Source organism: Kryptolebias marmoratus, linkage group LG13 (genome assembly GCF_001649575.2).
Source record: "Kryptolebias marmoratus isolate JLee-2015 linkage group LG13, ASM164957v2, whole genome shotgun sequence".
In the NCBI taxonomy this organism is placed as follows: Eukaryota; Metazoa; Chordata; class Actinopteri; order Cyprinodontiformes; family Rivulidae; genus Kryptolebias; species Kryptolebias marmoratus.
Window position 1 is genome coordinate 15,717,649 of NC_051442.1, and position 9,360 is coordinate 15,727,008.

The following is a 9,360-nucleotide window of genomic DNA, read 5'->3' on the forward strand; positions in this document are numbered from 1 at the left end:
GGCCACCACAACTAAACAGTCTTGGAAGACACAAAAATGGCTCTAACCCAGTTGATTTCATAGATTGAGCTACATTTTTACTGTGACAGCAAGTCACCCTCAACTCATTACTGAGCAGAGCTGTTTCCATGGTGTAACTTAAACAGATATTATTCTTTTCCTTTCCTGATCCTGGTTTAAAACGCTGGCAATAAAAGGCAGCAGGCAATCTGCATTCCTTCAACAAATACAAGGTTTTTAACTTTTGTCTGTTTTTCATTGTTGTGACGAGGTGAACAATGTGGGTCCAAAATGTTGAAACCAGAGGAAGATCCAGGAGCAACAAGATATATAGACAAAAAAAAAAAGAAGTGGAAACTCAAACAGCAGTGGGGGAATATATATATATTATAACTAACCCATGGGCACACAGGACAATAGGAGCACATGAAGCCAACAGGAGAAAGAGCAGCAGGAGTCTAAGAGCTGGAAGGTGATTACTAAGTGACAGCAGCTGGGTTGATTACAGATGAGGAGCAGGTGTGCAAAGAGCTGGAGCCAGAGATCACTGAGGGAAACTAATGGTAGAAAACTGAGTGACTCTGCAGTACAATAAACCTGAAGACAAACTATTCTCAAAAATGTCCAGCAACACTAACAGTAAACAGATGACAAGACGTAACAGAAGACACAAAGTATAAGGAATGAAGACAGAGAAACTACAACAAAGAAAATACAACCCCTGACATTAGGTGCACAGAACTGATGAGCTAAAGACCACAAGACCAAAGTGGAGTGTTGTCTTCTTAAAATGGTGTCACACAAACAAGATTTATGTTCTTGTCAGTTTTGCATTATGCACTTATTTACACCAAATTTTATGGTTTTTTGCGAGTATAAATAGCGACGGCAGCAACTAGTTTTAGCAGTTCCAGTGCAACCTGAAGCATTCCTGGAGTTGTTTCCTAATATTTCTGCTGGAATACCAGGTAAGAAGAAACTGACCACAATGTCAAGGTTTGTAATCTGTTTTCTAAGCAACTTCTAAAGTGGATTGCTTCAATAAAATTTAAGATGGCAGCAATCTAATTTGGCCTTAGCCTTGTTTGGACGAGCCGTTAGCTCATCAATCCGGTTAGAATTAAAGTCTTTCTCCATACTGAGGCTTATCAGGGCTGTCTACAACAGGGGAGATATTAACATAACATAAGAACATCATTTTAAAAAGGCCAAACTATTCCTTTAAAAAACTGACAGAGCGATCCTTGTTGGAAAATGTGCAAACTTGTAAATGCTGAGTCAACACGAAGGTGAGAAATTCCACATGTGAGTGAGCTCCGATATGCTAGAGCACACACACACACACACACAGAAAACTAAGACACTTATTTTCCACCCAAGCTTTTAACAGCCAGTAAAAACAAAAAAGAAGTTGAAAGCAATAACATCTTTTTATTTGGATGCCGTCTGTCCTGCTGAGCCTGGTCCTGTTATGTGTTTCAAAATTTTAATCAAACTTTTTCCTTTTTTTTTTTTTAGCCGTTCCACCATTAAAATGCTCCGTAAACTGGAGCAAAACGCTCCAGGTTGCTTTTGCAGCTTTTCCTGTCTTGTTTCTAGGCCTGTGGTTCGTTCCTGCTCTATAGCAACATCTGGTGGCTCTCAGAGGCAGACGGAGGTTTGATAACTCTTTTCTTCTCTCACAAGATCGTGTCACTGTGGCAGAATGATCACTAGAAGGAAAAAGGTTGTCTAGATCTGTCTATCCACAGATTGTTTAGTGATAGAATCACAACCGTGCAACACAGAGGGACGAGCTAGAGCAAGACTTCTTTAGGCTGTGTTGCATTTGAAGCCCACTGATGTTGAGTATTTTGTCCTCTTCGTTTAACCTTGTGCGTCTAACCGATCCAGCAGAATTCATCCGTCCTGACTTGACACAGACAGGCACACTGCTGGGTGATAATGATCAAGCTGAGAGCTGCTAATTGAAAAAGAGCCGCCCGGTGGACGCAACACCGCGATGCCATCGAGGGGGTGTTAAAATCTGTGGTTGTTAGTCAAAAAGACGTTTCACGGGCGGGGAAGAGAGGCCACAGTTCGGAGGTTTAAGGGTTAGAAAGAGAAACGAAAAAGTCACACATTCCATGAAATCTGTCTCAGTGGTTTCTGACTTTGAGAAAGATAAAAACACAGAAAGCAGAGAGCTGTTTTGGTCTAAAATAAGGAGATAAATGAACGATAAATGAGGCTTTATCTGACTGTGTGTTATGGAACGGCACTCAGCATCAGTCTAAGATGTGTTGCCACCAAGTTTAACATTAGACATCGTGAGAACACAATACACAGGTTTGCATATTTAAAAAACTTCTGACACGGTTTTATTTTGTTTTTTGTAGTCATCACTGAACAAAAAATTTAATTCCGCTCATGGGAGCTGTTAGCACTCAGACTAGGTGTTGGGTATGACTCTCAGCTACTACCACACCAAACTTTACCTCAATGTATGCAAAACAGATGGAGTTACAGCAGCTTTTGTAAAGTCAGTCGGCTGTAGCGGCCATCTTGAATAAAGTCGCCACCAAAAGATTATTCCCAGAGTTTCATTAAATTCCACCCACTGGTTTGTAAGATATTTTGCCAACAGACACACACACACACTGACAGATAAATGTGCATTTCTTTTATGGCAGCGGGTAGTAATGAAGTCGCTGAGCGTGTGCCAGGTAATACACACAGCCCAGGAGCAGGTCTAAACACTGCAACGACTGAGATTTATTTGGCGGGCTCTCGGATGTAAAGCAGGAGCGCTCACTAACTGATGCGGTCATTCTTAGAGCTGCAGGGAGCTGAGATTCACTCGCCTGCTGCTCGTTTAACTGTGACCCTTAAATGTCCACATAAATCTCTCCACCTACTCGCTGAGACAGGAGAAGTTGTGCAGAAAATAATCTCTTTTTATTTTCTCTCTGCGGTAATTGCTTGGGTACGTCTCCAATTAAACACCCTTCCTTCCTAGGAGGAGCCCAGATAATGCCTTTGAAAGCAAAGTTGCAGTAAGATCTCTTACTCTGAGCTGCGTGCCATTTATTCTCATTTGGAAAGAAGATTGGAGTTAATTTTTGTGACCTCTGTGTATGGATCGGCTAGAGGTGCATGAATGGGGGATGGGCGTGGAAGGAAAAGCTGAGGTTACAGTAAATGAACAACTCAGTGTGTAGGGAAGGTCCTCAGTATCCATTTGAGTCCAGCAGGCACACAAACTATTTAGGTAATGCAGTATGTACAGAGTTTATTTCGTCCTGCATGTGTTTATCTGTCTGTTAGCAAAATATTACATGAACCTCTTGATGGATTTTAATGAAACTATCAGGAAGTAGTCACTGGATGTCTGTCTACATCTGATTAACTTTTGGAGTCAATCTGATTCAGTATGGCTGCTGCAGCTATCGACCTTACCAAACGCAAAAATGGCTAAAACTCTGATTTTTTTACAGATACTGAACTCAAATTTGGTGTGGTAGTAGCTGAGAGTCGTTCTCAACATACTCCAAGCATTATTATGTTGAACGAGACCACTGTTTAAAACTTTGGCATGCAAGGTGGCAGGCGGTACGCGTTCCTCCAAGGACTTCTAGTTTCATTGTATTCCTTTGTTTCTAAAACAAAGGACTAAAACACAGGTTCCAGTACCTGTGTGATGTTAATCCATGTTATATTCTTCGCTGTAGGAACAAACGAAGTGTAAAATGGCTCTGAAAAGACAACTGTGCTCGACTGGGAAAAAAAACCCCAACAAATTACCAAACGAGCTGCAGCTTTTCCCATCATCGCCCTTTTGAAAAAGCAACCTAACAATGACAAAGTGTCACGCTGGTGCTGAAAGAAAAGCCCACCAGCGGAGTCTATTGTGTCCACGTCGGCTGAATGTGTTGCTGCAGTGGTCAGTTGCAGACTAGGTGAGTTTAAGCAGGATTTTTTAACCCTGTAAGCACTATAATAATGAAAAAAAAAAAAAAATCCTACAGTAGCAGCTCACACAGCTGTAGGGCTAAACTGAACAGTCTTAGCTCTGTGGATGGGAGACACTCGAGAGAATTCCTCAATATGGTAAATCCAGCTTAATTATCTTTATCACTAGCCCACAGTAGGGATTGAAGAAAGTTTAAGTTTTGCCAGATTTTAACATATTGCAAAGCTAGATGAGGGCTTACTGACGGTATTTTTAGACCACCCTACAAATCTGTCTTCCAAAGAGAAATTAATCCAGTAGGATAACCAAAACATTAATGACTGAGTCCAGAACTCAGACGACAATGAGCTCCACGAATCTGAACGCTGTAATCTGAGAAAAATATACGTCCTATAAACTCTATTTGTGTTATAAGTCAAGGATTGTCAGCGAGAAGCAAGTGAGACGTCGAGACTCAAGCAGCAGAGGTAGAAAACAAGGAAATATCAAGCTGGAGTTTCTGACTGCTGATTCTTTGGGAATAAAAATAATTTGTGACGAGTGAATCTGAATGAAGCAGACAAAGCAGAGGACAGATATTCACTGTTCACAGTTTTTACGATCAAGTTTAAGAGCCACAGCTGCTGGTGTTTACCGTAAATTTCCGATTTCCCCATATCGTGTCACACTTTGTCTGTGTAGGCTTTACTGCGAAATTCTGTCAATCACAGCCGCTGGTAAATTTTTGTAAATTTGAATAAAATACTGCAATCTCTGGCAAAAATGGTGGAATCACCACTCATGGAGGATGTTCTTTCAATTGTTTTTTTTTAAATTTTGTATATAAAAAAGAAAATAAATCACAGATATGCCACAGAACTATAATTTTCCTACACTTCAGACTTCTGATATTGTGCATTTTCTGTTTTCAAGACATTCTGCTTGAAGTTTTCTATCTTCCCTTTCACAACCTTCTCTATTTTGTTCGTACTCAGTCCAGATTTTAGCTGAGTGGGAACAACCAACATTCAGTGATGATTTACCTTCTTGAAGAAGTTTCATAATCCCCTCCTTTGTTTCAGCCAACATCTCTGGCGTCGGAGCCATAATTCATGTTAATCTGCTTTGTGCAGCTGCTCCCCTCTTTTTTACCTGAAGACTGATTAGCAGATTTAATCTGATGCAGGTTTTTGTTTTAAAACTGTGATGCTTCCATAATGTTTTCCTCTACTTGATCGAAAAAAATAGATCGATCTATCTATCTATCTTCAGAAAAAATATAAAAAATAAACAGCACTCAACCGACTGTGAAATTTACAGTTTTAATGAAGCTTGCTATACTGTTTTACATTGTCATCTTATTTTTACTGTGAAATTTAGGCTATCACAGCTGCTGGTATTTCACTGTAAATTGAACTTTTTTTCTTTTTTACAGTGTACAAAAAAGAAAACTGTATATCAGCTTCAGCTCTGACAGAAACAAACAACCGGGAAGAAGACTATCGTGTGAAAAAGACACAGCAGTAATGGATGTCGACTTGAGCCGAAACGGTTCTGTGAGTGCAGACAGAGGAGGTCAGGATAAAAATGTAGAGGTGGAGGAAGCAGTGGAAAAGAAAGAGGAGGAGAGGACCAGAGAGAGAGAGAGAGAGAGAGAGAGAGAGAGAGAGAGAGAGAGAGAGAGAGAGAGAGAGAGAGAGAGGAAGAACAGAGAGGCTGAGCTGAGCAGGGCTATCACAGAAGGAGACAGAGTCACTTGCAGAGAGCAGAATAGAGTCTGACACAAATTGATGACCGGAGCCATTAGGAGAGTGGAAGTGGAGCAGGCTCCAGAGAGGAATAAGCCAAGTCCAATTTCATCTTTATGAGTGAGTGAAGTGGCAGAGAGGGAAAAATTGAAGGAACACAGGAGAGGACTAATGAAATGATTCTCCTTGTTGTGCTGTGTTATTACTGGATTATTAATAAATCAGCGGCGGAGAGCAGGTCAGAGCACAGGAACATTTGATGATGAGGCAAGGTCGAATTTCTATTACAGGCTAACTCATGCTAATCAGTCTTACTGCAGACATGGGTAAAAATTGGACAGCCTGTGCAGCTTTTAATGTGATAATGGTCCAGGTTAAAGGAATAGTTCGGAACCGTTTTAGGTAAGGCTCTGTGTAAAGGTTATGAAGAATTAATATCTTACCTGTTGTAGATGGCTCTCCTCAGTTTGGACAAATTTATTCTGACTGGACTGAAAGGCTAACAGCAAATCAGAGTGGGGCCTGTCCTAAAACAGCTTCAAACTCAAAAATGTCAGAGCAGCTCATGCATACGACTTTTTAAAAAACCTTTCCACTTCTGTCACTTTTGCGTTCCTCAGTTATCCCGGCAGGCAGGCGCCCCGGGAAGGCTAGCTCACCACTGTAACCAGTGTTTGTGATTACAAACAACACTAAAAATCTACATAAACAACTGTGGCATGTCAAATTAACAGTGAAAGTTTATAAAATATGATTTGCACGTATGTTAATAAAGTATTTAGCTTATCAATCCTGTCAACCTTCCATGCTTTAAAGTCAATGTTTCTGTGATACTACATAATTATACCCAAAATGGGTCCAATTAAAGTACACGTTTGGTTTGTAAAATCAAAGCAAACCAGGAGATGAACTGTGTTTCTCATTTTTGTCAATGTAACTCAAGAGGAAATCAACATCTGAGCTCTTTCATACATAAAACCTGCTTTTTGGGGGCTCAAACACTACAAACAATAAAAGGCTTATTTAGCTTTAGATGTCTACAGAAAGTCTCGACGCCTTGAATTAAATGTGTTTTCTCCTCTGGGATACTTTAACAGACTTTTTCTACTGTGACGGTGCTCAGTTGGCTTTCTGTCTTCACTTCTGCCTTCAAGTTAAAAGCAGCCTTACCTCTGCTGAATATTTGACTAATTCACCTTTAAAAACACCTGGTTTGCATTTCTTGCATGTTTTAGGCCATTCTTTACAGTCTGTATGCTTTGCTGCATTTGTCTAATAGACTCCAAATGTTCAGAAATCTCTCTGACGGATTAGTTTTGTTTTTGCAGCTTAAAGGTGGCATTTTTCACCTGCTCTGAGAGCTCATTAGACTGTGTGGATCCGACTTATTAGAAGCGTAATTCCTTCTTCCAATTAAAGATGAGACTTTGCAGTTTGACCCAGATTCAACTACATACAGTATTATTATTATGGTTTGTTAAACAGCTCAAATTTAAACACATTTAACAGTCTGTAAATATTTCTAATTCTTGGTTGAATTTGTGGTGCAGAATGTCTGCCCACCTTATTTTTTCTCCTGCTGCTATAAAAGGCAGGAGAGCCTGTATCACTTTAATCACATAAAGATGTATATTTGCACGCTTTAATGAATGATGAGGCGGGTAGCACAGACTGCTAAAGTTTATGCATTTGGATTATAATCAGTGAGCTGTACTGAGCCAAAAGAAAGTAGGATATATAAGAATCTGTATTGCTAATCTGTTAGTGTTTGACTTGTCGATGTTTCAGTCAAACCATTGCAAAATGTGCTGAAATGTGGTTTGGGAATGAGTCTTAGCTACTACCACACCAGATTAAAGATCGCCTTAATTGAATAAATATGTTAACTATTATCAGTTTCAAAGAAAATTGTGCTGGAGCTATTTCAGTGTTGGTGTTAAAGCTCCAAATGTGTTCCATTTTCTGCTCAATCAACCATTTTTAACACTAAATTATTATTATTATATCGTCAGGGATGAATGTAATGCTCAATGAGTGAGTCTATCTTTAGCAGGTAATCACACTCACTTTTACTCAGCCGCACTCGTCATGCAGCTGCAGTGCTGCAGGACAAAGCAGAGCGCAGCGTGCGCCTAACTTTTGCCACGAATTAGTCTGCGCTCGAGTGTTTCCTGTCGAATGACGAGCCGATTCAGTGCAGCGCTGCTCCTGCTCTTCACTGGTGCAGTCTCTGGGCAGCCTAACATCATTACTGCCCTCCTGTCACCACAGCAACCGGCCCGGTCACATCCTCCTTTGTTTAGGCATTTATGTCCTGTGTGTGTGTGTGTGTGTTTGAACGCTGGGTTCTCGACGTGGTCTTGTAGAACACCGAGTCAATCATGGCGCGCCGCATGTCGATAAGAGCACTGCCTGGCCTCTGAGTGAATGAATAACCACAGCACTCATTACTTTACATCCTATCAGACAATCCATTTTATTAACACTCCTCTTCATCACCTTTTGTCCCTCTTCCTCTGATCCCGCTCGGCTTTCAGTAGTGGGGCCACATGCCTCCGGCGCTGACTGAAGGTTTAATAATGCTAAAAGGTTCGCCGCCCCCTCGCACCTCGCTCTTCTCTCCCTCGGTAACCTTCCTCATTACTGAAATTATCAGGTCCCGTCTAATAACTCACCTGCCTGCTGGATGAGTCACTGTGAGTCTGAGCAGCAGCGGTGGGTGTCAGGGACATCCTAAAGGGAAAATGATATTTACACATAGACACACGAAAAAAAAAGAAAATACTAACGAACAAAACCACAATGGGAGGCTGCTTTTATGGAAATTTTTCACTTTGCTCAGGAGTCTTAGATGATAGAAATGAACAGATTAAATATCTATAATTCATCAAGAGAAACCCGGAGAGTGTGTTCGTGTACCTCTAAGAGGCGTATCATTTCTCTGCGTTCAATAATAAATGTTAAAGCAGGTTTTGAGTCTGTGCAAATGAAAGTGATGCATTGTCCTCGGCACTCTGTGGTGGGCTTACAGGCTGCAGCATGAAAGGCTGCAGTAACAGTCCACCTAGCAGTGATAGCACTCAGTCCTGCGCACCACATACGAAGGACAGAACCACATTTATTCCATGACTGCACCTGTTCTTTTTCTTTTATCTGTATATGTACAACACAACATTAAGAAATGAGCCATTTATGTTCATTTAAACATGACTGCGTTACAAATTTTATAAAATAACTAAGAGAGTTAAGAAGGAGCCAATGCAGCTACTGCCTCAAGTTCCAACACAGGTCAACCTTTTTCTATAAAACTTAGAGGATTTAGTCATTTTACGACTTTTCGGGTAATCTAAGGTATAGAAAAGTTAAAGCTGCTGAAGGTGGCTCTTTATTGTCACCATGGTAACCACACTCCTGTGTCTTTCAGTCCCTGACAGCACTTATCATTAAGACAGGCATGGTGAAAACTAGACTAGAAAGGAAGGATGATTCCCAAAGTTGGGGTCGGGACCCCAATGTGGGTCACCCAACACCAAGTAGGGGTCCTTAGATAATCTCCAGATATCAACCTACAATTAAAAACATAGTTTTTATTATATATTTCCACCATAACTGTGACAGAGAATTTAAATAAAAATCAGAAATTGATTTTAAAAATAGCATAATGGATGTTAGGACTGTTTG